The sequence below is a fragment of the Siphateles boraxobius genome, unplaced genomic scaffold, assembly GCF_051911475.1.
Source record: "Siphateles boraxobius isolate OS27281-9 unplaced genomic scaffold, OSU_SipBor_1 63, whole genome shotgun sequence".
Classification (NCBI taxonomy): Eukaryota; Metazoa; Chordata; class Actinopteri; order Cypriniformes; family Leuciscidae; genus Siphateles; species Siphateles boraxobius.
Genome location: NW_027509190.1, coordinates 1,158,152 through 1,185,463, shown reverse-complemented (window position 1 = coordinate 1,185,463; position 27,312 = coordinate 1,158,152). Strand labels below are relative to the sequence as shown.

At 41.8% G+C, this 27,312-nt stretch overlaps 1 long non-coding RNA gene and 8 other non-coding genes across 9 annotated transcripts in view; 3 read left to right on the top strand and 6 right to left on the bottom strand.

The window, feature by feature from the left end:
* The window catches only part of LOC143719415 (uncharacterized), a 694,388-nt gene that overhangs the window by 632,114 nt on the left and 34,962 nt on the right, over positions 1-27,312 (bottom strand). The gene's annotated exons all lie outside the window — the stretch shown is intronic.
* On the top strand, positions 13,796-13,867 carry trnad-guc (transfer RNA aspartic acid (anticodon GUC)). Its single transcript has one exon. It is a non-coding gene; the product is annotated as a tRNA-Asp (tRNA).
* Positions 18,319-18,390, bottom strand: trnag-ucc (transfer RNA glycine (anticodon UCC)). The gene has a single exon. It is a non-coding gene; the product is annotated as a tRNA-Gly (tRNA).
* trnag-ucc (transfer RNA glycine (anticodon UCC)) lies at positions 20,949-21,020 on the bottom strand. The gene has a single exon. It is a non-coding gene; the product is annotated as a tRNA-Gly (tRNA).
* trnad-guc (transfer RNA aspartic acid (anticodon GUC)) lies at positions 22,578-22,649 on the top strand. Its single transcript has one exon. It is a non-coding gene; the product is annotated as a tRNA-Asp (tRNA).
* Positions 22,876-22,947, bottom strand: trnag-ucc (transfer RNA glycine (anticodon UCC)). Its single transcript has one exon. It is a non-coding gene; the product is annotated as a tRNA-Gly (tRNA).
* trnad-guc (transfer RNA aspartic acid (anticodon GUC)) lies at positions 23,797-23,868 on the top strand. Its single transcript has one exon. It is a non-coding gene; the product is annotated as a tRNA-Asp (tRNA).
* Positions 24,095-24,166, bottom strand: trnag-ucc (transfer RNA glycine (anticodon UCC)). The gene has a single exon. It is a non-coding gene; the product is annotated as a tRNA-Gly (tRNA).
* On the bottom strand, positions 24,805-24,876 carry trnag-ucc (transfer RNA glycine (anticodon UCC)). Its single transcript has one exon. It is a non-coding gene; the product is annotated as a tRNA-Gly (tRNA).

Below are 27,312 nucleotides of genomic sequence, written 5' to 3'. Positions count from 1 at the left end.
AAAAATGCAATTCGTTGGGCGGGAATCGAACCCATACAGCAAGAATGGACAGACCCAGGAATTGAACCCATACAGGAAGAATTCTCATAATCAAGGTATTTAATTTAAAAATGTGAGACTTTTTATACAGACACTTCATATTTAAATGGTATTAGATTTTTTTTTTTGATTCACTGGCTTCTGTGAAGCGTTGAGCTAATATGACGCTGTTCCTGGAAATGGGAAGGCTGTTTGTAGCGAGCTGTAGTCGCGCTGATCGGGGGTGACAACCTGTCTCTGCAACTCCTTGTTAGTATATTGGAAAGTATCTCCGCCTGTCAAGCGTAAGACTGGGGTTCGATTCCCCGACGGGGAGATCCAGTCCTTTACTGCTGCCAAAAGACCAGTACAAAAGTTTTGCTGCAGCAAACGAGTTACAGGAGGAGCTGGCCAGGGTCCCCAGACAACTGTTTTAACGACAGCTTGAGCAAAATGCAATGCGTTGGCAGGTAATCGAACCCAGGTCAACTGCTTGGAAGGCAGCTATGCTCACCACTATACCGCAAGACTGTTGGATGTAGGCTGGAAGCCCTGTTGTGCGGTCAGCAAAGAAATTTTGCAATACATTAGCAGCTGGCAGGTGCAGATGAACTGAAACTCTCTTTGTTTGGACCTGGCACTTAAAAAAAATTGCATGAACTTATTGACTTGACCTACCAGGCTCCATATTAAAAAAAATTTTTTAATAATGTAACACGTTTTATACAGACACTTCATATTTGACACATGACGCCGTTCCTGGAAGTCGCGCTGATCAGGTACATCTACCGGTCTCTACAACTCCTCGTTAGTATAGTCGAGGTATAGTACAGTAGTATAGTATAGTATTTTTAGAAGATGGCTCCTTCCCATAATCTGCCCTGCAAGCAGTGTGACAGTCTGTAAATTCCACAAACAACAGTATAGAGGTCATTCGGCATGGCAGTCTGCCTACAGCTCTTTGGTACGATGGCCTTCATCTGTCTCAAAAGTAAGGGTTTTGTAGCGAATTGCAGCATTTATATTTAAAATTCCTCCACTTGAGCACCTTTCGCGTGTAAAGCAAATGTGATAACCACTACACTACGGAAACTTGATTTGTATGTCAGTCCCACCTCTTCTAGGGTACGCTTGTTCAAAAGCAAATTAAACTATAGACTGCCCAGTGTTTTTAACATGGCAAAAGCTGCTAATTTTGTTGGCAGACCAAACATTTTTTTATTACTGTACAGGAAACCTCAATGGTCATTTGTTTTATTTTTGTCCTTTTCTAAAGAGATTGAACCACAAACATCCCTGCAAGTGTACTGACCTGCTCAACAGAAAATCGCATATGAATTTTTTACAAAAACCACCCACAGTTTCCGCCCAGTTTCGAACCTTCGCGTGTGAGGCGAACAGTCTGCCTACAGCTCCTTGGTACGATGGCCTTCAACTGTCTCAAAAGTAAGGATTTGTAGCGAATTGCAGCATTTATATTTAAAATGCCTCCACTTGTTTCCGGCCAGTTTTGAACTGAGGACCTTTCGCGGCGGGAGTCGAAAATGGTTAAGCTTAACTTCCCTTAACTTTTCCCATTCATTCTCTATGGTAGTGCTTAACACTACGGATGCAATATACCTTTGGCCACACGTAGACTTCCTGGCGCTGTTCCGCTTTTCCGTGGCGGGGAGTTTAAATAGCATAGTGTCATCTGTCAGTCATTCGCAGTGGAGGAGGGGAGACCCGTTTTACGAACGGAGAGATATTTGTTTACCGACTTGTCAGCAAACCTGTTTTGTTTTGTTGCTGTCTAAACTACCTGCAGACAGATTTTCCCTCAGGTGACCGCATATACATTATTATTCAAATATTTTATAATTTAAATTGCATGTATATTGTCATGTAATCGTATTGTTATCGTGTTGAATGGATTGTGACGATAAGAAACAGTAAACTCCTCGTTGTGAATACAGCTGTTATTTTATAAGAGTATCTTTGTTTGTAAAGGTGAATGTTTCATCATAATCTCTCACTATGCTTAAAATATATGTTAACAGTGCAGTAAGATGTAATGTGCAGTAGTATGGAGGACCAAACTTGCAATTAAAAATGAATGAATAAATAAATGAATAAATAGATAGATAAATAAATGTGATAATAGGAAAATAAATAAAGGAATAAACGACTTGATAAAATAAATATGATTCATTTTAATCAAATGTATTTTTGTATATTTTTCCCCTAATTTATAATTTTTTGCTTTTATATTTTAATGTATTTGTATTATTTTTAATTGTATTTACTTATTATTTTATTTATTTGTTTGTTCCATTTATTCTTATATTTATTTATGCATTCATTTATTTGTATATTTATTTATTCCAATATGTATTTATTTCCAGATTTATTTATTTTAATCTTTATTTATTTTTATTTTTATTTCTTTATTTTTATATCTATTCTTACATTTTTTTGATGTGCATGATAATTAGGTTGGTTGGTCTTGCTTACCAAATATAAATATTAATTAACAAATAAATAAAAGCAGAAAATAAATTAAGGGAAATAATACAAAAATTAGTTTGATAAAGAATAAATCATATTTATTTTATCAAGTCGTTTATTCATTTATTTATTTTCCTATTATCAAATTTATCTTTTTATTTGTTTACATGTTTATTTATTAATTTAATTTCTGCGGGTTTGGTCCTCCTATAATGTAATTAATATCAGACACACACATATATTACATTTAAATTACAAACAAATATATATATGTGTACAATTTAATGGTATAATTTAACATTTTTAATTAGTTAACTTGTTAACTTTTTATATATACATATATACATTTTTAAAGCAATTTAAATAATGAATATTAAATAATGCAAATTTAATAAACAGTACGTGCTCTAAGGCTGCATTTATTCAGAAACATTATATAAAGAAACATTAATATTATGGAATATTATAGCATTGTAAAATAACTTTTTTATATATATCACTGATGCTTTAGTATTAACTGTCTTATTTCATTTTGTTACTGTAAGTATTTAAATGCTTATGCTGAGACACTAATGAATACATTCTGATTTCAGAACAGCATCATGAAGAAAACAGTGTTCTTCCCAGGGAAAGTCAAAGTGTCTTTCAGGAAAGGCCCATCAGGCCATTTACGCCGGGACCCATCAGAAGAGGCAAAAAGAATTAAAGACAACCCTTTACTGCAGGACAAGTCAACACCTCAAAGAGAAGATCTGGTCAAGTTGAACGCCCGTTCTGTTGTGTTACATAGAGGAGGGGATGTCTCTGACAAGCAAGAGGTGTTGGGAGAATGCATTCTTCAGTTCGGCAAGTACAAGGGCAAGTCTTTCAAGTGGTTATTAGAGAATGATGGCAGCTATGCTTTGTACCTGTCCGATAAGGTTGAGGAAGAAGAACAGGCTGGGCAGTTCAACCCAGAGGGTCCATGCAAGGATAGCCTCATTTCCTTTCTTGAGTATTCAAGAAGCTTCAAGGAAATTGAAGATCTTAAACAGTATCTGTCTCAAAGGCCAGACGCAGTGCCTTTTTTGACAGAGGATGACAATACTGTTGGATTTGGATCCAGAGCACAAGACACTTGGAGGAAGATTTGGGATACCAGGGCAGACGGATATGCTTTCTTTATAATGAGGCAGGAGTGTGTGCCAGGCAGCAAAATGTACAATTTGCAGCAGTATCTTTTAAAACAGCAGCAAAAACAGATGACCAAAAACACTCCTCCGATGCCCTCACCATCAGCTTCCGCTGCAAGACCACATGTTCCTTCCATTACTGACTCTGATCAGCCTGGTGAGTTAATAAAATTCATGCAAGTTTGCTTATATTGATTCTTGAAGCCTGCCTAGCTACTGATGCATTTGTCATATTTTATAGTAATGGAGGAGGATGAAGAACTGGAGAGGATGATGCTGAGTATTTCTCCAACAAAATATCTCACACAGCTGAGTAAGTAAATCAAGTATCGTGTCATGTGTGTTATATATACCCATGTCAAATTCTTATAAAATTGGTATAAAATTGTACATACTGGAGAGAAACCATTCAAATTATAATGCTTAATTTTTAGGATCATCTGCAGCCACAGGATCCACAGTCTTATCTACAACAGGTTACTTTACACAACAGGTTACTTTATCAGTTTTGGAGGCTTATTCGGTTACATACAGACTTATCTTACATTTCTGTTTTTTAATGATCTTATTTGTTGTTTTGGCACTGTTCTTGCCTGTTCTAAAACACATGTTCTTTTGTTCTAACTACTGTTAAGGTTTGAATATACCAGTGGTGAGGGTGAGTGCACTTCATGAATTGTATGCATGCTATTTAAACTGTTTTTATTTGTTGTGAAAAAGTGGACTGTTTACTTACAGACATTTGAACATTATCAGAATGTGCATTACTAGAATAAATAACAAAATACATAGAATAAAATAATAAATAATGATTAGTCATTTAATGTAGTCAAGACAATCAAATACATATCATGTACATTCAGTGTTTTAATATGTTTTTAATTTCCTCCCTGTGCTTTTCCTTGCAGCTCTGCCGCAGCCTCCATCAACATCAGCTCCTGTGTGTAGGCCTTCTTCACAGGGTGAAGGCTTTATACCACCTCAAGCAGCACAATCAGCACCTACACCTGCACCAATGCCGTCTGCACTGACTGAAACCCCTGTTCCCAGCTACTTGAACAAAAAAAGTAAAGACAGTTAAACACACGAGCATTAAATGTGTTATACACGCATATATATATATATATATACATTTATTTCCTTTGCTTTGTGTTCCGTGCAGTTCTGCCACAGCCTTCACCACCATCACATGCAGTCTCTAGTTCTCCCAATCCACCAGCTCCTGTGTGTAGACCTTCTTCACAGACTGATGGCTCTGTACCACCTCCTGCAGCACAATCAGCACCTACAGCTCCTTCATCAATGACGTCTGCACAGACGGAAGCACCTGTTACTAGCTACTTGCAAGATATTAGCCACTGGAACTGCTCTCTTCATCAAAGAATTTAGATGAAAACAGAGATGGAGTCCATGGGGCTCTGGCCAGGATCACACCCAGTAAGACACCTAATGAATATGGTCTCCTTGTGGCGCTATCCACCTCAGCCTGAGCTTATAGAGACAAACATGGGCCTTCCGTCACCAAAGTACTTCCAGCTCCATCCCTTTTTCATTTGGAAACCTGAGCACAGTATAAATGAAAGGCTTAGAAACAACTACATCCTGCCCTGACTCTACAGCTGTCCAAATCCTCATGTTGTGTCCTCAGGTGTGGGAAGACCCCGAGTGATCCTTGGCACTAGTGGGCAATATTACATCCTTGCTTCACGTCTGTGCTGTAAGGCATGTAAAAAATACTGGTTCGCTGATAAACCTCAGTGGGTGGACATGCTACCACAGCAATTCAGAAACATCTTGCCAACCTTCCTCACTCATAAGAAGGCAATCTGTAAAACTGTGATGGATGAACTGAGGCGCTCTGGAAAATCCCCTAATGACAAGGCCAACCAGCTGTCTGAGTTGCTTCACCTTAAGTTTGAAAGAGCCCACCTTGCATACCTTCTCATTGTGCAGAACGTCAGGGATGCTGAAGCAGGGCTGTATGGCCAGAAAACCATCACAGGAGCATTGAGGAAGGATGACACACCTGCTTCGTTTGGGGGTTACGAAGATACTGATGGGTGGCATGGGGTGTCTGTGTCTGCACATTATCTGGTGGAGTGCCTGCTTCAGGAATATCACCGGCAAGAGGCAGCTCTCCCTCAGCTCCTTCAAGGAACTTTTGGACAGGTGTTCAGATCAGATCACACACGCAAAGTTGCTAGAAAAGTGACCCTCTCATCTGGCACAATGTCATCCTACGCTGTGATGAACGAGAACTGGATGATCCTGTCCTGGGTGATGCTGCAGTGTGAGAGTGAGCAATCCTTGAGGTCAATGTACTGTGGGATGGCCAATCGCTACAGTGCTGCTAGCATACCCAAGGCCAAGTACCATTGGGTGGACAGGTAAGAATAATCACATCTCATCACACATCACATCAAGATGTGTAAGCAAAGGTAATGAATACATTAAAATTAAAATGTATTTCCCTTTTATGTACTTAGGGACTGCTGTGCTGCTTTCAGAGTGATGGACCCAGGACCGTATGAGCACCAGCAGTGGGAAGCTTGGAGGACCACTGAAGCTACTGTGGCAGAGGTTACATCAGAAAACCTCAAGAATGTAAATGCCGCTTGCCAGAAGTACAATGAGGACATGGTGGTTAAACTAGACTTGTTTCACTGTATGCGGCGATTCACCAGGGAATGTGTTTCGGAGCACCATCCTCTGTATAGCTCGTTCTGCCAGTTCCTCTCTTCTGCCGTAGTAGATCAGAGTGACCTGGAGAAACTGAGGAACGCATACAAGTTCTGTGGAATTGAGCCTGCTAATCCCACAAAGCAGCACATCAGAGCGCACTGCAGGACAAAAGTGCCACATCCTAGAGAGCTGGTCCAAAGAGTGGAAGAAGTACTTCACCATTTCCATCTTGCAAAGGATCCCAACAACATCTTCCTTTTTAAACCCTTGATGCTAAAATTGTGGTACAACTGAATCATGTCAAGGGTGAAGGAGCTGCTGTGCCCATCTGGATCCCTGTCAGAGGCACTTCACAGCAAGAGGGGTTTCATTTCCAACAGGCTCAGTGAGTAACGGGTAATCGCGTCTCTCCTGAGCTGTTCCAGGCGCAGGGTATGACTGGTGTCGCGCGCTGGAATTATCAGCCGCTGGTGGACCTGAAGCAGCCTGGGCTTGTCTTACCTGGAGTGTTTGACCCTGTTTTGATGATGGAGTTAAACAGGGCATCTATAAGAGTGACTGGGTAACCCAAATATCCAGCCTTCCACATCTCCAGCTGGGACACAAGAGAGAGGTTTGGCCTACAATATGTGGAGCCAGGCTGTCGACCTGTGCCTCTTGACTTTGACAAACACAAAAGCAGGAAGACAGACCTAGGGATGCAAGAAGAGTCTTCATCTGGCACTGATTTCTCCTTTCCATCTCAGGTAAGCCTTTAAAGTTCTTTGATAACAAACATTTTATTGAAAAACAAATACTTAATAATTCTCGCTCGCATATAACACTAATTTTGCTGAATTTCAGAAATGCTTAGAGGATTCCTCTTCTGCTGAGACCCCTCTTGCTCCTGAACCAGAGGCCACCCAACAGACTCTCATTTTCAATGTTTTTCTACTCCGAGTGCTGTGACAGTGAAGGAACAAACATCTGAGGAGTTTCTTTTAGATGCAGGTAATTATATTATTCATACAGGCACCAATGTGTGTAATCTGTTTGCCTAATCTATGCACACAAAACAAATACTTCGTTTAATAATTTTGTGAATCTCTTTTAGAACTGCCAAGCACACCACCACTGCCTTTAGCTGCTTCTCCCTGTGCTGCTCGGACTGGACCCATTAAGACAGGCGGTCGAGTCTTTGTGTTGGACCATAACAGATGGACAGATCCAATGAGAAATGCCATTGATGGTTTGCTGGCCAAGCACCACGGGAGCAAGGACCTCCTGACAAAGGTGGATGGTGAATATGCTGCTATGGTACAGAGTGCCTGCACTGACCCAAACAGCCTTTTGCACTCAACCACAAAGCAGCACATGAGCAGGTACATAAAAAACCTTGCTAAAAAAAAGAACACTAATGCTTCACTCAACACCAGCCCAGAGAAGCTCCTGGAGACACAGCAGTTATGGCAGCTTCTTCACTCAGGCAGTGAAACCATCAGTGTCCCAGTGACAGTACTGCCACCTGCCCCAGTCAATCCTCCCGCAAAGAGTGTTCCTGAGACTGTCTTTCTGGACCAGGCAGCGCTTGAGAAGATGGTGAAGGACATCATAGAGAAGCAGCAGGCAGTTCAGCAGCAACAACAACAGCATATGCTGCAAAAAAAGCACACTAGATCCTGTTTAGCCTGTGGTCAGCCTAATTCTCGATACATGGGTGATGGCACCTCAATACATTTCTTTTATCAAGGTGGTGATGTTAAATACTTCTACTGCTCCAAGAAAGTTTTTGACACATATTCCGCAGAGGGCCTGACCAACCCCAGAATGCCCTTTGAAGACTTTGCAGAGACTCCTTTTTTTCAGCGAGAACTGGAGTCCTCGAAGCAGAGAGGGGCAGAAAATAGGAGGGTGATTGAGGAGAGAAGCAAGAGAAAGTCAGTAATGGAGCATCCTACTGGTCGTCTGTGCAGATTCTGCCACCTGCCACTGAAACAAGGACCCAACAGTCCTCATATTCACACTGGTTTCCCTGGAGTGGCAGGCAAATACATTTACTGTCCTGCTAAAGTGTTTTCCCTTTATCAGGCTCAGGGAATGAAATTTCATGGAAAGACTTTCAGCAGTCTCCATTCTATGAGGCTGAGAAGCAGAGGTGGATTGAGGAAAAGAAAAAATGACTTCACTGACAAATGACATGCCCAGACCTCAAATACTGTTTATAGCTCAAAGACATTCCTTGCACAATCTTATGCATATATGTATATACATATTATTGCACTTTTAATGTATATATATATATAATTTTTTTAAATATTTAATTTATTTCCATTTGTTCATTAAAATACCAAAAGTATTGTATTTTATTGTATTGGATTGTGTTTTAGTGTTTTTTTTAAGTTCATTTATTGACTTGCATTATTTTATCTTGCTCAGATTTGAAAAACACTAAATGTTAAGCACTGGTACTATTATACTCTGTACATAATTGTTTAATTTAAAATACTTTTTTTCTTGTTTTTTCCTGTTCTCCTCAACTTTAGATATTATTATTGCTGTTGTTTAATCTATAATCTATCATTTTAAATTGTTACATTTATTTCCATTGTTCATTAAAATCAAACAATTGTGTCCTTGTTTGCATTGTACTTTAGTGTTTTTAAAGTAAATTTTATTGACTTGCATTATTTTATCTTGCTCAGATGTGTAAACACTAAATGTTAATAACTGTTGTCATTAAACACTACATAATTATTTGATTTAAAAAATCTTGTTTTTTTCCTATGTTCTCCACAGCTTTATATTTTATTATTTTTATTATTAATGTTATTGTTGTTTAATCTATAAGTATTTAATACATTACCTTTTTCAGTTTTACATAATAATATGTATATTTTTGTACTATAAATAAAACGAGAAACTTACTATTTGGTGTTTACTGGTTATATTTCATATATATATTGGATTTCTGTACATAGTTAAACAAATATAATGTAAATATCTCAATGTAAAATGTAAAGGTCTAAAACATTATCAAAATGTTCTTTACAATTATTCACATTCAAATATTTTCTATATTAAAGAAAACTAAACCCTATTATAATGTAAATGTTTATTAAGGTAGTTGCACATTTTGTACATTCTACACAATAACAAATCTTACACGTTTTATTCTATTTTTGTGCACAAAGTTAGTTTATTATATGTAAATCGTACTTAACATGAGTTTCTAATCATTTTTTAATCTAGATACACTTTATGGTAGTTGTGGTCGAGACGAGACTCGAACCTGTAATTTCGTGTATTTTTTCAGGCCCGCCTCCCTGGAATTTCCTGCGTTCTTATTGGCTAGCAACGCTCTACACCTACATGCGACTGGCCCTCCCTGGGATTTCCTGCGTTCTTATTGGCTAGCAACGCTCTACACCTACATGCGACTGGCCCCCGCGTGGAAGGCAGCTATGCTCACCACTATTGAAGACTGTTGGATGTAGACTGGAAGCCCTGTTCTGCGGTCAGCAAGAATTTTCGCAATACATTAGCAGCTGGCAGGTGCAGATGGACTGAAACTCTCTTTGTTTGGACCTGGCACTTAAAAAAATTGCATGAACTTATTGACCTGATCTACCAGGCACCATTTTAAAAAACAAGGTCTCTAATTTAATAATGTAACACGTTTTATACAGACACTTCATATTTAAACGGTATTAGATTTATTTTTGCATTCACTGGCTTCTGTGAAGCGTTGAGCTAAAATGACGCATGACGCCGTTCCTGGAAGCCGCGCTGATCGGATACAACAACCTGTCTCTGCAACTCCTTGTGGAAAGTGGAAAGTATCTCCGCCTGTCACGCGGAGACTGGGGTTCGATTCCCCGACGGGGAGATTCAGTCCTTTACTGCTGCCAAAAGACCTTAACAAATGTTTTGCTCCAGCAAACAAGTTACAGGGAAGTTGGCAAGGGGCCCGGACGACTGTTTTAAAGACAGCTTGAGAAAAATGCAATGCGTTGGCCGGGAATCGAACCCATACAGCAAGAATGGACAGACCCAGGAATCGAACCCATAGCAAGAACGCTCGTAATCAAGGTCTTTAATTTACAAATGTGATGCGTTGGCCGGGAATCGAACCCGGTCACCTGCTTGGAAGGCAGCTATGCTCACCACAATACCACCAACGCAGGCCTTTGAACGTAGACTGGAAGCCCGGTTGTGCGGTCAGCAAGAATTTTCGCAATACATTATCAGCTGGCAGGTGCAGATGAACTGAAACTCTCTTTGTTTGGACCTGGCACTTAAAAAAATTGCATGAACTTATTGACCTGACCTACCAGGCACTGTAGTGATCTTTTTCTTTGTAGAAAAGTTAGAAGCTCAGACCAGGAGACAGTGGAAGTTTTCCAAGCAGAAGTTCTTTATTGCTTGTCGGTAGCTGCAGTCATTCCAACATCGTCTAACTAAGGGAACTTTACATTGTAGTTTATATACATTTCAAGGGGGAGGGATTACATTGTGAGGAACAAAGCATTAAATGAGCTGAAACATGAGAACAGAACGGTGCAGGACTTCTCGCACTGAGATAAGAATTCCAAGACAAATGGTCTCAGTAATAAAATGGAAGGATTTCAAACTTGCTCAGCATGCCTCTTCACCCGGTAAAACAATGAGAACAGGAAAAGCCTAGCCTTCTCGTACTGAGATGGGACAGTCAGGAATATCCTGCTGGGAACCCCTACCATTTGCAGAGATTTCCTGGTCTCATCATTTATAAACTTTCTCAATATAAAATACTATTGTATTGGATATCTAAATTAAACATTTAAATAAAATTTGTAATCCTACAGCACCATATTTAAAAACAAGGTCTCTAATTTAATAATGTAACACGTTTTATACAGACACTTCATATTTAAACGGTATTAGATAATTTTTTGGATTCACTGGCTTCTGTGAAGCGTTGAGCTAAAATGACGCATGACGCCGTTCCTGGAAGCCGCGCTGATCGGATACAACAACCTGTCTCTGCAACTCCTTGTGGAAAGTGGAAAGTATCTCCGCCTGTCACGCGGAGACTGGGGTTCGATTCCCCGACGGGGAGATTCAGTCCTTTACTGCTGCCAAAAGACCTTAACAAATGTTTTGCTCCAGCAAACAAGTTACAGGGAAGTTGGCAAGGGGCCCGGACGACTGTTTTAAAGACAGCTTGAGAAAAATGCAATGCGTTGGCCGGGAATCGAACCCATACAGCAAGAATGGACAGACCCAGGAATCGAACCCATAGCAAGAACGCTCGTAATCAAGGTCTTTAATTTACAAATGTGATGCGTTGGCCGGGAATCGAACCCGGTCACCTGCTTGGAAGGCAGCTATGCTCACCACAATACCACCAACGCAGGCCTTTGAACGTAGACTGGAAGCCCGGTTGTGCGGTCAGCAAGAATTTTCGCAATACATTATCAGCTGGCAGGTGCAGATGAACTGAAACTCTCTTTGTTTGGACCTGGCACTTAAAAAAATTGCATGAACTTATTGACCTGACCTACCAGGCACTGTAGTGATCTTTTTCTTTGTAGAAAAGTTAGAAGCTCAGACCAGGAGACAGTGGAAGTTTTCCAAGCAGAAGTTCTTTATTGCTTGTCGGTAGCTGCAGTCATTCCAACATCGTCTAACTAAGGGAACTTTACATTGTAGTTTATATACATTTCAAGGGGGAGGGATTACATTGTGAGGAACAAAGCATTAAATGAGCTGAAACATGAGAACAGAACGGTGCAGGACTTCTCGCACTGAGATAAGAACTCCAAGACAAATGGTCTCAGTAATAAAATGGAAGGATTTCAAACTTGCTCAGCATGACTCTTCACCCGGTAAAACAATGAGAACAGGAAAAGCCTAGCCTTCTCGTACTGAGATGGGACAGTCAGGAATATCCTGCTGGGAACCCCTACCATTTGCAGAGATTTCCTGGTCTCATCATTTATAAACCTTCTCAATATAAAATACTATTGTATTGGATATCTAAATTAAACATTTAAATAAAATTTGTAATCCTACAGCACCATATTTAAAAACAAGGTCTCTAATTTAATAATGTAACACGTTTTATACAGACACTTCATAATTAAACGGTATTAGATAATTTTTTGGATTCACTGGCTTCTGTGAAGCGTTGAGCTAAAATGACGCATGACGCCGTTCCTGGAAGCCGCGCTGATCGGATACAACTACCTGTCTCTGCAACTTCTCGTTAGTATAGTGGAAAGTATCTCCGCCTGTCACGCGGAAGACCGGGGTTCGATTCCCTGACGGGGAGATCCAGTCCTTTACTGCTGCCAAAAGACCTTAACAAATGTTTTGCTCCAGCAAACAAGTTACAGGGAAGTTGGCAAGGGGCCCGGACGACTGTTTTAAAGACAGCTTGAGAAAAATGCAATGCGTTGGCCGGGAATCGAACCCATACAGCAAGAATGGACAGACCCAGGAATCGAACCCATAGCAAGAATGCTCGTAATCAAGGTCTTTAATTTACAAATGTGATGCGTTGGCCGGGAATCGAACCCGGTCACCTGCTTGGAAGGCAGCTATGCTCACCAGTATACCACCAACGCAGGCCTTTGAACGTAGACTGGAAGCCCGGTTGTGCGGTCAGCAAGAATTTTCGCAATACATTATCAGCTGGCAGGTGCAGATGAACTGAAACTCTCTTTGTTTGGACCTGGCACTTAAAAAAATTGCATGAACTTATTGACCTGACCTACCAGGCACTGTAGTGATCTTTTTCTTTGTAGAAAAGTTAGAAGCTCAGACCAGGAGACAGTGGAAGTTTTCCAAGCAGAAGTTCTTTATTGTTTGTCGGTAGCTGCAGTCATTCCAACATCGTCTAACTAAGGGAACTTTACATTGTAGTTTATATACATTTCAAGGGGGAGGGATTACATTGTGAGGAACAAAGCATGTAAATGAGCTGAAACATGAGAACAGAACGGTGCAGGACTTCTCGCACTGAGATAAGAACTCCAAGTCAAATGGTCTCAGTAATAAAATAGCAGGTGTTCAAACTTGCTCAGCATGACTCTTCACCCGGTAAAACAATGAGAACAGGAAAAGCCTAGCCTTCTCGCACTGAGATGGGACAGTCAGGAATATCCTGCTGGGAACCCCTACCGTTTGCAGAGATTTCCTGGTCTCATCATTTATAAACTTTCTCAATATAAAATACTATTGTATTGGAACTCTAAATTAAACATTTAAATAAAATTTGTAATCCTACAACACCATATTAAAAAAAAGGGTCTCTAATTTAATAATGTAACACGTTTTATACAGACACTTCATATTTAAACGGTATTAGATTATTTTTTGGATTCACTGGCTTCTGTGAAGCGTTGAGCTAAAATGACGCATGACGCCTTTCCTGGAAGCCGCGCTGATCGGATACAACTACCTGTCTCTGCAACTCCTCGTTAGTATAGTGGAAAGTATCTCCGCCTGTCACGCGGAAGACCGGGGTTCGATTCCCCGACGGGGAGATCCAGTCCTTTACTGCTGCCAAAAGACCTTAACAAATGTTTTGCTCCAGCAAAGAAGTTACAGGAGAAGTTGGCAAGGGGCCACCGACGACTGTTTTAAAGACAGCTTGAGAAAAATGCAATGCGTTGGCCGGGAATCGAACGCATACAGCAAGAATGGACAGACCCAGGAATCGAACCCATAGCAAGAATGCTCGTAATCAAGGTCTTTAATTTACAAATGTGATGCGTTGGCCGGGAATCGAACCCGGGTCAACTGCTTGGAAGGCAGCTATGCTCACCACTATACCACCAACAAAAGACTGTTGGATGTAGACTGGAAGCCCTCTTCTGCGGTCAGCAAGAATGTTCGCAATATGTGACCCGTCACAGAAACCAGGGACACAAGTCGGCAGCACAACTTTCGAGCAAAATGAGAAAGAAGAGTTTTTTTTCAAAATTGGTGATTTTCAATTTTTTGGAGAATCTGTTAATTGAAATCACGAAGAAGCCTCTCCATGTTTGAGATAGCAGTATTGGTATATTTAAAAGCTTACATTTTGAGGTTGAAATCGGCTTGTTTTCGGAGATTCTAGCATGCAGTAGGGGCGTGGCGTGTCATTGTCTGTGTGTATTTCCATACTGAATAACCCGGCGCTTTTGCCCCCGCCCTCCAAGTCAACCACATGGCTACTTATTATGCTGTGCTCTGGCCAGCTCTCTCTGATATCAAAATTCAATGAAGATGGATGCCGCAAAGATTGTCGCAGACGAGATGAACCGTCTGGCAGTTACACCGAAAATGTTTTCGCCGCACTTCGTGGGCTCGGGAAACTGAACCGGAGGTATGGGCGCAGCGCGCTCGCCCTCAGTGCTTCAATACGGCGGCTCGGCTCGCTGACAGCGGTGGCTGGCTGTTTCATATGTGACGGAGAATCGAAATAGAGGATGCAGTTAAGACCTTTGCTGCTGCGATGAAGGCCTGCCGTGCGTGTTTCTGAAATGTAAGTTAAGCTTCATTTGCTCTTTAGTCGTTATTTAAGATGCTGAACCTGCTGATGATATAATGTGCTTGCGGACATTTCATTTGTGTGTGTATACGCACATAAGAAAGTGGTGTAAAGAGATTTGCAACAGTAATTTGAGGAGGTGAAATGTGATTATTTGGAAAATTGCAGAAATGACTGCTTAAAGAAAAATGCCAGCAGGCATTTGCCTCCTACATAAACTTTAATATTGTTGACATTTTGGGCACACGAGCGTTGCGTACTATTTGCGCTATAGATATGTAGGCCTATGGCTTATTGGTCTTTGTTTGTTGTTGTTGGTTTTGCGTTATATGTATATGGCATATTGGTCTTTGTGTGTTGTTGCTGGTTTTGCGTTATACTGTATGTATATGGCATATTGGCCTTTGTGTGTTGTTGCTGGTTTTGCGTTATATGCAGGCTATATGGCATATTGGTCTTTGTGTGTTGTTGCTGGTTTTGCGTTATATGTATATGGCATATTGGTCTTTATGTGTTGTTGCTGGTTTCGCGTTATATGCAGGCTATATGGCATTATTGGTCTTTGTGTGTTGTTGCTGGTACGTTGCAAATAGAGGGGCAGCACAATTGTTTTTCGCCTAGTGCGGCAGAAGTGCACTCATTCGAAGTGTAAAAAAAGCTGTAAAGCACATGGAGGAGCTTTACAGGGGGTATGGCTTATCTAAATGAGATGTAAATGAGCCCTATTGTCACCCCCAGCAGCAGAGACAGGTGAGAACTGCACAATCTTTAGCTCGTTTTCTCCTCTTTGAGCTTTTTTAAGTGCCTACTTTAAAATGGCCACAACTTCTCCAAATATTATCAGATTTCCACATGTTACACATCGTTGGAAAGCTTGGATATTACACTCTCAGAATCTATGAATAACTCAAAATGCCCCAGAACCGACTTGTGTCCCTAGTTTCCGTGACTGGTCACATATATTAGCAGCTGGCAGGTGCAGATTAATTGAAACTCTCTTTGTTTGGACCTGGCACTTAAAAAAATTGCATGAACTTATTGACCTGACCTACCAGGCACCATATTAAAAAAAAGGGTCTCTAGTTTAATAATGTAACACGTTTTATACAGACACTTCATATTTAAACGGTATTAGATTATTTTTTGGATTCACTGGCTTCTGTGAAGCGTTGAGCTAAAATGACGCATGACGCTGTTCCTGGAAGCCGCGCTGATCGGATACAACTACCTGTCTCTGCAACTCCTTGTTAGTATAGTGGAAAGTATCTCCGCCTGTCACGCGGAGACTGGGGTTCGATTCCCCGACGGGGAGATCCAGTCCTTTACTGCTGCCAAAAGACCTTAACAAATGTTTTGCTCCAGCAAACAAGTTGCAGGAGAAGTTGGCAAGGGGCCTCGGACGACTGTTTTAAAGACAGCTTGAGAAAAATGCAATGCGTTGGCCGGGAATCGAACGCATACAGCAAGAATGGACAGACCCAGGAATCGAACCCATAGCAAGAATGCTCGTAATCAAGGTCTTTAATTTACAAATGTGATGCGTTGGCCGGGAATCTAACCCCGGTCAACTGCTTGGAAGGCAGCTATGCTCCCCACTATACCACCAACGCAAGACTGTTGGATGTAGACTGGAAGCCATGTTCTGCGGTCAGCAATAATTTTTGCAATACTTTAGCAGCTGGCAGGTGCAGATGAACTGAAACTCTCTTTGTTTGGACCTGGCACTTAAAAAAATTGCATGAACTTATTGACCTGACCTACCAGGCACCATATTAAAAAACAAGGTATCTAATTTAATAATGTAACACATTTTATATAGACACTTCATATTTAAACGGTATTAGATTATTTTTTGCATTCACTGGCTTCTGTGAAGCGTTGAGCTAAAATGACGCATGACGCCGTTCCTGCAAGCCGTGCTGATCGGATACAACTACCTGTCTCTGCAACTCCTTGTTAGTATAGTGGAAAGTATCTCCGCCTGTCACGCGGAGACTGGGGTTCGATTCCCCGACGGGGAGATTCAGTCCTTTACTGCTGCCAAAAGACCTTAACAAATGTTTTGCTCCAGCAAACAAGTTACAGGGAAGTTGGCAAGGGGCCCGGACGACTGTTTTAAAGACAGCTTGAGAAAAATGCAATGCGTTGGCCGGGAATCGAACCCATACAGCAAGAATGGACAGACCCAGGAATCGAACCCATAGCAACAATGCTCGTAATCAAGGTCTTTAATTTACAAATGTGATGCGTTGGCCGGGAATCGAACCCGGTCACCTGCTTGGAAGGCAGCTATGCTCACCACAATACCACCAACGCAGGCCTTTGAACGTAGACTGGAAGCCCGGTTGTGCGGTCAGCAAGAATTTTCGCAATACATTATCAGCTGGCAGGTGCAGATGAACTGAAACTCTCTTTGTTTGGACCTGGCACTTAAAAAAATTGCATGAACTTATTGACCTGACCTACCAGGCACTGTAGTGATCTTTTTCTTTGTAGAAAAGTTAGAAGCTCAGACCAGGAGACAGTGGAAGTTTTCCAAGCAGAAGTTCTTTATTGCTTGTCGGTAGCTGCAGTCATTCCAACATCGTCTAACTAAGGGAACTTTACATTGTAGTTTATATACATTTCAAGGGGGAGGGATTACATTGTGAGGAACAAAGCATTAAATGAGCTGAAACATGAGAACAGAACGGTGCAGGACTTCTCGCACTGAGATAAGAACTCCAAGACAAATGGTCTCAGTAATAAAATGGCAGGATTTCAAACTTGCTCAGCATGCCTCTTCACCCGGTAAAACAATGAGAACAGGAAAAGCCTAGCCTTCTCGTACTGAGATGGGACAGTCAGGAATATCCTGCTGGGAACCCCTACCATTTGCAGAGATTTCCTGGTCTCATCATTTATAAACTTTCTCAATATAAAATACTATTGTATTGGAAATCTAAATTAAACATTTAAATAAAATTTGTAATCCTACAGCACCATATTTATAAACAAGGTCTCTAATTTAATAATGTAACACGTTTTATACAGACACTTCATATTTAAACGGTATTAGATTATTTTTTGGATTCACTGGCTTCTGTGAAGCGTTGAGCTAAAATGACGCATGACGCCGTTCCTGGAAGCCGCGCTGATCGGATACAACTACCTGTCCCTGCAACTTCTCGTTAGTATAGTGGAAAGTATCTCTGCCTGTCACGCGGAAGACCGGGGTTCGATTCCCCGACGGGGAGATCCAGTTTTTTACTGCTGCCAAAAGACCTTAACAAATGTTTTGCTCCAGCAAACAAGTTACAGGAGAAGTTGGCAAGGGGCCACCGACGACTGTTTTAAAGACAGCTTGAAAAAAATGCAATGCGTTGGCCGGGAATCGAACGCATACAGCAAGAATGGACAGACCCAGGAATCTAACCCATAGCAAGAATGCTCGTAGTCAAGGTCTTTAATTTACAAATGTGATGCGTTGGCCGGGAATCGAACCCAGGTCAACTGCTTGGAAGGCAGCTATGCTCCCCACTATACCACCAACGCAAGACTGTTGGATGTAGACTGGAAGCCCTGTTCTGTGGTCAGCAATAATTTTTGCAATACTTTAGCAGCTGGCAGGTGCAGATGAACTGAAACTCTCTTTGTTTGGACCTGGCACTTAAAAAAATTGCATGAACTTATTGACCTGACCTACCAGGCACCATATTAAAAAACAAGGTCTCTAATTTAATAATGTAACACGTTTTATACAGACACTTCATATTTAAACGGTATTAGATTATTTTTTGCATTCACTGGCTTCTGTGAAGCGTTGAGCTAAAATGACGCATGACGCCGTTCCTGCAAGCCGCGCTGATCGGATACAACTACCTGTCTCTGCAACTCCTTGTTAGTATAGTGGAAAGTATCTCCGCCTGTCACGCGGAGACTGGGGTTCGATTCCCTGACGGGGAGATTCAGTCCTTTACTGCTGCCAAAAGACCTTAACAAATGTTTTGCTCCAGCAAACAAGTTACAGGGAAGTTGGCAAGGGGCCCGGACGACTGTTTTAAAGACAGCTTGAGAAAAATGCAATGCGTTGGCCGGGAATCGAACCCATACAGCAAGAATGGACAGACCCAGGAATCGAACCCATAGCAAGAATGCTCGTAATCAAGGTCTTTAATTTACAAATGTGATGCGTTGGCCGGGAATCGAACCCGGTCACCTGCTTGGAAGGCAGCTATGCTCACCACTATACCACCAACGCAGGCCTTTGAACGTAGACTGGAAGCCCGGTTGTGCGGTCAGCAAGAATTTTCACAATACATTAGCAGCTGGCAGCTGCAGATGAACTGAAACTCTCTTTGTTTGGACCTGGCACTTAAAAAAATTGCATGAACTTATTGACCTGACCTACCAGGCACTGTAGTGATCTTTTTCTTTGTAGAAAAGTTAGAAGCTCAGACCAGGAGACAGTGGAAGTTTTCCAAGCAGAAGTTCTTTATTGTTTGTCGGTAGCTGCAGTCATTCCAACATCGTCTAACTAAGGGAACTTTACATTGTAGTTTATATACATTTCAAGGGGGAGGGATTACATTGTGAGGAACAAAGCATGTAAATGAGCTGAAACATGAGAACAGAACGGTGCAGGACTTCTCGCACTGAGATAAGAACTCCAAGACAAATGGTCTCAGTAATAAAATAGCAGGTGTTCAAACTTGCTCAGCATGACTCTTCACCCGGTAAAACAATGAGAACAGGAAAAGCCTAGCCTTCTCGCACTGAGATGGGACAGTCAGGAATATCCTGCTGGGAACCCCTACCATTTGCAGAGATTTCCTGGTCTCATCATTTATAAACTTTCTCAATATAAAATACTATTGTATTGGAAATCTAAATTAAACATTTAAATAAAATTTGTAATCCTACAGCACCATATTTAAAAACAAGGTCTCTAATTTAATAATGTAACAGGTTTTATACAGACACTTCATATTTAAACGGTATTAGATAATTTTTTGGATTCACTGGCTTCTGTGAAGCGTTGAGCTAAAATGACGCATGACGCCGTTCCTGGAAGCCGCGCTGATCGGATACAACTACCTGTCTCTGCAACTTCTCGTTAGTATAGTGGAAAGTATCTCCGCCTGTCACGCGGAAGACCGGGGTTCGATTCCCTGACGGGGAGATCCAGTCCTTTACTGCTGCCAAAAGACCTTAACAAATGTTTTGCTCCAGCAAACAAGTTACAGGGAAGTTGGCAAGGGGCCCGGACGACTGTTTTAAAGACAGCTTGAGAAAAATGCAATGCGTTGGCCGGGAATCGAACCCATACAGCAAGAATGGACAGACCCAGGAATCGAACCCATAGCAAGAATGCTCGTAATCAAGGTCTTTAATTTACAAATGTGATGCGTTGGCCGGGAATCGAACCCGGTCACCTGCTTGGAAGGCAGCTATGCTCACCACTATACCACCAACGCAGGCCTTTGAACGTAGACTGGAAGCCCGGTTGTGCGGTCAGCAAGAATTTTCGCAATACATTAGCAGCTGGCAGGTGCAGATGAACTGAAACTCTCTTTGTTTGGACCTGGCACTTAAAAAAATTGCATGAACTTATTGACCTGACCTACCAGGCACCATATTAAAAAACAAGGTCTCTAATTTAATAATGTAACACGTTTTATACAGACACTTCATATTTAAACGGTATTAGATTATTTTTTGCATTCACTGGCTTCTGTGAAGCGTTGAGCTAAAATGACGCATGACGCCGTTCCTGCAAGCCGCGCTGATCGGATACAACTACCTGTCTCTGCAACTCCTTGTTAGTATAGTGGAAAGTATCTCCGCCTGTCATGCGGAGACTGGGGTTCGATTCCCCGACGGGGGGATTTAGTCCTTTACTGCTGCCAAAAGACCTTAACAAAAGTTTTGCTCCAGCAAACAAGTTACAGGAGAAGTTGGCAAGGGGCCACCGACGACTGTTTTAAAGACAGCTTGAGAAAAATGCAATGCGTTGGCCGGGAATCAAACGCATACAGCAAGAATGGACAGACCCAGGAATCGAACCCATAGCAAGAATGCTCGTAGTCAAGGTCTTTAATTTACAAATGTGATGCGTTGGCCGGGAATCGAACCCGGGTCAACTGCTTGGAAGGCAGCTATGCTCACCGCTATACCACCAACGCAAGACTGTTGGATGTAGACTTGAAGCCCTGTTCTGCGGTCAGCAATAATTTTCGCAATACTTTAGCAGCTGGCAGGTGCAGATGAACTGAAACTCTCTTTGTTTGGACCTGGCACTTAAAAAAATTGCATGAACTTATTGACCTGACCTACCAGGCACCATATTAAAAAAAAAGGGTCTCTAATTTAATAATGTAACACTTTTTATACAGACACTTCATATTTAAACGGTATTAGATTATTTTTTGCATTCACTGGCTTCTGTGAAGCGTTGAGCTAAAATGACGCATGACGCTGTTCCTGCAAGCCGCGCTGATCGGATACAACTACCTGTCTCTGCAACTCCTTGTTAGTATAGTGGAATGTATCTCCGCCTGTCACGCGGAGCCTGGGGTTCGATTCCCCGACGGGGAGATTCAGTCCTTTACTGCTGCCAAAAGACCTTAACAAATGTTTTGCTCCAGCAAACAAGTTACAGGGAAGTTGGCAAGGGGCCCGGACGACTGTTTTAAAGACAGCTTGAGAAAAATGCAATGCGTTGGCCGGGAATCGAACCCATACAGCAAGAATGGACAGACCCAGGAATCGAACCCATAGCAAGAATGCTCGTAATCAAGGTCTTTAATTTACAAATGTGATGCGTTGGCCGGGAATCGAACCCGGTCACCTGCTTGGAAGGCAGCTATGCTCACCACTATACCACCAACGCAGGCCTTTGAACGTAGACTGGAAGCCCGGTTGTGCGGTCAGCAAGAATTTTCGCAATACATTAGCAGCTGGCAGGTGCAGATGAACTGAAACTCTCTTTGTTTGGACCTGGCACTTAAAAAAATTGCATGAACTTATTGACCTGACCTACCAGGCACTGTAGTGATCTTTTTCTTTGTAGAAAAGTTAGAAGCTCAGACCAGGAGACAGTGGAAGTTTTCCAAGCAGAAGTTCTTTATTGTTTGTCGGTAGCTCCAGTCATTCCAACATCGTCTAACTAAGGGAACTTTACATTGTAGTTTATATACATTTCAAGGGGGAGGGATTAAATTGTGAGGAACAAAGCATGTAAATGAGCTGAAACATGAGAACAGAACGGTGCAGGACTTCTCGCACTGAGATAAGAACTCCAAGACAAATGGTCTCAGTAATAAAATAGCAGGTGTTCAAACTTGCTCAGCATGACTCTTCACCCGGTAAAACAATGAGAACAGGAAAAGCCTAGCCTTCTCGCACTGAGATGGGACAGTCAGGAATATCCTGCTGGGAACCCCTACCGTTTGCAGAGATTTCCTGGTCTCATCATTTATAAACTTTCTCAATATAAAATACTATTGTATTGGAAATCTAAATTAAACATTTAAATAAAATTTGTAATCCTACAACACCATATTAAAAAAAAAGGGTCTCTAATTTAATAATGTAACACGTTTTATACAGACACTTCATATTTAAACGGTATTAGATTATTTTTTGGATTCACTGGCTTCTGTGAAGCGTTGAGCTAAAATGACGCATGACGCCGTTCCTGGAAGCCGCGCTGATCGGATACAACTACCTGTCTCTGCAACTCCTCGTTAGTATAGTGGAAAGTATCTCCGCCTGTCACGCGGAAAACCGGGGTTCGATTCCCCGACGGGGAGATCCAGTCCTTTACTGCTGCCAAAAGACCTTAACAAATGTTTTGCTCCAGCAAACAAGTTACAGGAGAAGTTGGCAAGGGGCCACCGACGACTGTTTTAAAGACAGCTTGAGAAAAATGCAATGCGTTGGCCGGGAATCGAACGCATACAGCAAGAATGGACAGACCCAGGAATCGAACCCATAGCAAGAATGCTCGTAATCAAGGTCTTTAATTTACAAATGTGATGCGTTGGCCGGGAATCGAACCCGGGTCAACTGCTTGGAAGGCAGCTATGCTCACCACTATACCACCAACGCAGGCCTTTGAACGTAGACTGGAAGCCCTCTTCTGCGGTCAGCAAGAATTTTCGCAATGCATTAGCAGCTGGCAGGTGCAGATGAACTGAAACTCTCTTTGTTTGGACCTGGCACTTAAAAAAATTGCATGAACTTATTGACCTGACCTACCAGGCACTGTAGTGATCTTTTTCTTTGTAGAAAAGTTAGAAGCTCAGACCAGGAGACAGTGGAAGTTTTCCAAGCAGAAGTTCTTTATTGTTTGTCGGTAGCTGCAGTCATTCCAACATCGTCTAACTAAGGGAACTTTACATTGTAGTTTATATACATTTCAAGGGGGAGGGATTACATTGTGAGGAACAAAGCATGTAAATGAGCTGAAACATGAGAACAGAACGGTGCAGGACTTCTCGCACTGAGATAAGAACTCCAAGACAAATGGTCTCAGTAATAAAATAGCAGGTGTTCAAACTTGCTCAGCATGACTCTTCACCCGGTAAAACAATGAGAACAGGAAAAGCCTAGCCTTCTCGCACTGAGATGGGACAGTCAGGAATATCCTGCTGGGAACCCCTACCGTTTGCAGAGATTTCCTGGTCTCATCATTTATAAACTTTCTCAATATAAAATACTATTGTATTGGAAATCTAAATTAAACATTTAAATAAAATTTGTAATCCTACAACACCATATTAAAAAAAAGGGTCTCTAATTTAATAATGTAACACGTTTTATACAGACACTTCATATTTAAACGGTATTAGATTATTTTTTGGATTCACTGGCTTCTGTGAAGCGTTGAGCTAAAATGACGCAAGACGCCGTTCCTGGAAGCCGCGCTGATCGGATACAACTACCTGTCTCTGCAACTCCTCGTTAGTATAGTGGAAAGTATCTCCGCCTGTCACGCGGAAGACCGGGGTTCGATTCCCTGACGGGGAGATCCAGTCCTTTACTGCTGCCAAAAGACCTTAATAAATGTTTTGCTCCAGCAAACAAGTTACAGGAGAAGTTGGCAAGGGGCCACCGACGACTGTTTTAAAGACAGCTTGAGAAAAATGCAATGCGTTGGCCGGGAATCGAACGCATACAGCAAGAATGGACAGACCCAGGAATCGAACCCATAGCAAGAATGCTCGTAATCAAGGTCTTTAATTTACAAATGTGATGCGTTGGCCGGGAATCGAACCCAGGTCAACTGCTTGGAAGGCAGCTATGCTCACCACTATACCACCAACACAAGACTGTTGGATGTAGACTGGAAGCCCTCTTCTGCGGTCAGCAAGAATGTTCGCAATATATTAGCAGCTGGCAGGTGCAGATGAATTGAAACTCTCTTTGTTTGGACCTGGCACTTAAAAAAATTGCATGAACTTATTGACCTGACCTACCAGGCACCATATTAAAAAAAAGGGTCTCTAATTTAATAATGTAACACGTTTTATACAGACACTTCATATTTAAACGGTATTAGATAATTTTTTGGATTCACTGGCTTCTGTGAAGCGTTGAGCTAAAATGACGCATGACGCCGTTCCTGGAAGCCGCGCTGATCGGATACAACTACCTGTCTCTGCAACTCCTCGTTAGTATAGTGGAAAGTATCTCCGCCTGTCACGCGGAAGACCGGGGTTCGATTCCCCAACGGGGAGATCCAGTCCTTTACTGCTGCCAAAAGACCTTAACAAATGTTTTGCTCCAGCAAACAAGTTACAGGAGAAGTTGGCAAGGGGCCACCGACGACTGTTTTAAAGACAGCTTGAGAAAAATGCAATGCGTTGGCCGGGAATCGAACGCATACAGCAAGAATGGACAGACCCAGGAATCGAACCCCTAGCAAAAATGCTCGTAATCAAGGTCTTTAATTTACAAATGTGATGCGTTGGCCGGGAATCGAACCCAGGTCAACTGCTTGGAAGGCAGCTATGCTCAACACTATACCACCAACGCAAGACTGTTGGATGTAGACTGGAAGCCCTGTTCTGCGGTCAGCAATAATTTTCGCAATACTTTAGCAGCTGGCAGGTGCAGATGAACTGAAACTCTCTTTGTTTGGACCTGGCACTTAAAAAAATTGCATGAACTTATTGACCTGACCTACCAGGCACCATATTAAAAAAAAGGGTCTCTAATTCAATAATGTAACACTTTTTATACAGACACTTCATATTTAAACGGTATTAGATTATTTTTTGGATTCACTGGCTTCTGTGAAGCGTTGAGCTAAAATGACGCATGACGCTGTTCCTGGAAGCCGCGCTGATCGGATACAGCTACCTGTCTCTGCACCTCCTTGTTAGTATAGTGGAAAGTATCTCCGCCTGTCACGCGGAGACTGGGGTTCGATTCCCCGACGGGGAGATCCAGTCCTTTACTGCTGCCAAAAGACCTTAACAAATGTTTTGCTCCAGCAAACAAGTTGCAGGAGAAGTTGGCAAGGGGCCTCGGACGACTGTTTTAAAGACAGCTTGAGAAAAATGCAATGCGTTGGCCGGGAATCGAACGCATACAGCAAGAATGGACAGACCCAGGAATCGAACCCATAGCAAGAATGCTCGTAATCAAGGTCTTTAATTTACAAATGTGATGCGTTGGCCGGGAATCGAACCCCGGTCACCTGCTTGGAAGGCAGCTATGATCCCCACTATACCACCAACGCAAGACTTTTGGATGTAGACTGGAAGCCCTGTTCTGCGGTCAGCAATAATTTGCGCAATACTTTAGCAGCTGGCAGGTGCAGATGAACTGAAACTCTCTTTGTTTGGACCTGGCACTTAAAAAAATTGTATGAACTTATTGACCTGACCTACCAGGCACCATATTAAAAAAAAGGGTCTCTAATTCAATAATGTAACACTTTTTATACAGACACTTCATATTTAAACGGTATTAGATTATTTTTTGGATTCACTGGCTTCTGTGAAGCGTTGAGCTAAAATGACGCATGACGCTGTTCCTGGAAGCCGCGCTGATCGGATACAACTACCTGTCTCTGCAACTCCTTGTTAGTATAGTGGAAAGTATCTCCGCCTGTCACGCGGAGACTGGGGTTCGATTCCCAGACGGGGAGATCCAGTCCTTTACTGCTGCCAAAAGACCTTAACAAATGTTTTGCTCCAGCAAACAAGTTGCAGGAGAAGTTGGCAAGGGGCCTCGGACAACTGTTTTAAAGACAGCTTGAGAAAAATGCAATGCGTTGGCCGGGAATCGAACGCATACAGCAAGAATGGACAGACCCAGGAATCGAACCCATAGCAAGAATGCTCGTAATCAAAGTCTTTAATTTACAAATGTGATGTGTAGGGTATGAGCGCAGAATCATGGAGTCAGCATTCCTTAACACAATAAACACACGTTAACAGGGGTTTCTAAAGCCCCAACCTATGACTCTTCCAATTCTAAATCTTCCGTTAGCGCCAGCCAGTCTGGAGGGTAGATTAGTTTGTGACACCTTTACAGCGTAATGAGTCCCCAAAGAGATCCTCGCGCGATCCTGATTTGTTCGCGAGCCAACATCCAAGAAGACCGTTATCTCCAAACCCCCCCCCAGCGAGGAAGGAATGCCAGATGCGCAAATGGACAACACACACTCACACACACACACACACACACATATATGCATCTATAACATTAAAACCCAGAAATGAGTGATTATGAAATGTATACATGATGTATTCCTGTATGTTTGAAGTTTATACTGTATCCTGTCTATCTAGGACTGTTAGTTATGTAGTTGAACCTTGCGGACTTCTATAAAGGTCTAAGAGTTTATATATATCCTTGTATGCGTAACAAACACGGAGTGATTGGTATTAAACGAAATCGCTCAACTTGCTCGAGCCAAATATATGTAAGAAGTTAATGAAAAATATAGTTTACTATGTTTTCCATCTTTGGAGTGAAAAGATACCAAAACTAACATCACTGGTGTTCTTAGATAACGGCGTTTACGACCCAAAGGAATGTTCACAGAACTGCCACCCTCTCTGAATTCTAACCAAGGAGGAGAAATGAATCTTGTATTCATATATATACAGTATATGCTATTATATATCCACTTGAGAATTGTATGAACAATGTATCTAAGTTCCCTATTTCATGAGTTGCCTTTTTGTGGTTTGGTCTATGTTTCTCGACAACTCTAATGCGATAATGTTTAAACTTGGCCAACTAATGTTTAACCAAATCCATTTGTGGCAAGTTTGGTCTTGATAAACTCCAATCTTCATTCCCCATTTGTTAATTGACATTACATTTTGCTAAACTTGTGACACATTAGTATTATAAGAATTGTGAAGATTCTGCTCTTAAACACCCTAATTTCGTCGGTTTCAAATGTCTCTCTCTTAGACAAAGAGCAATAAAAACCAAAGTCCCGCCTGTGAA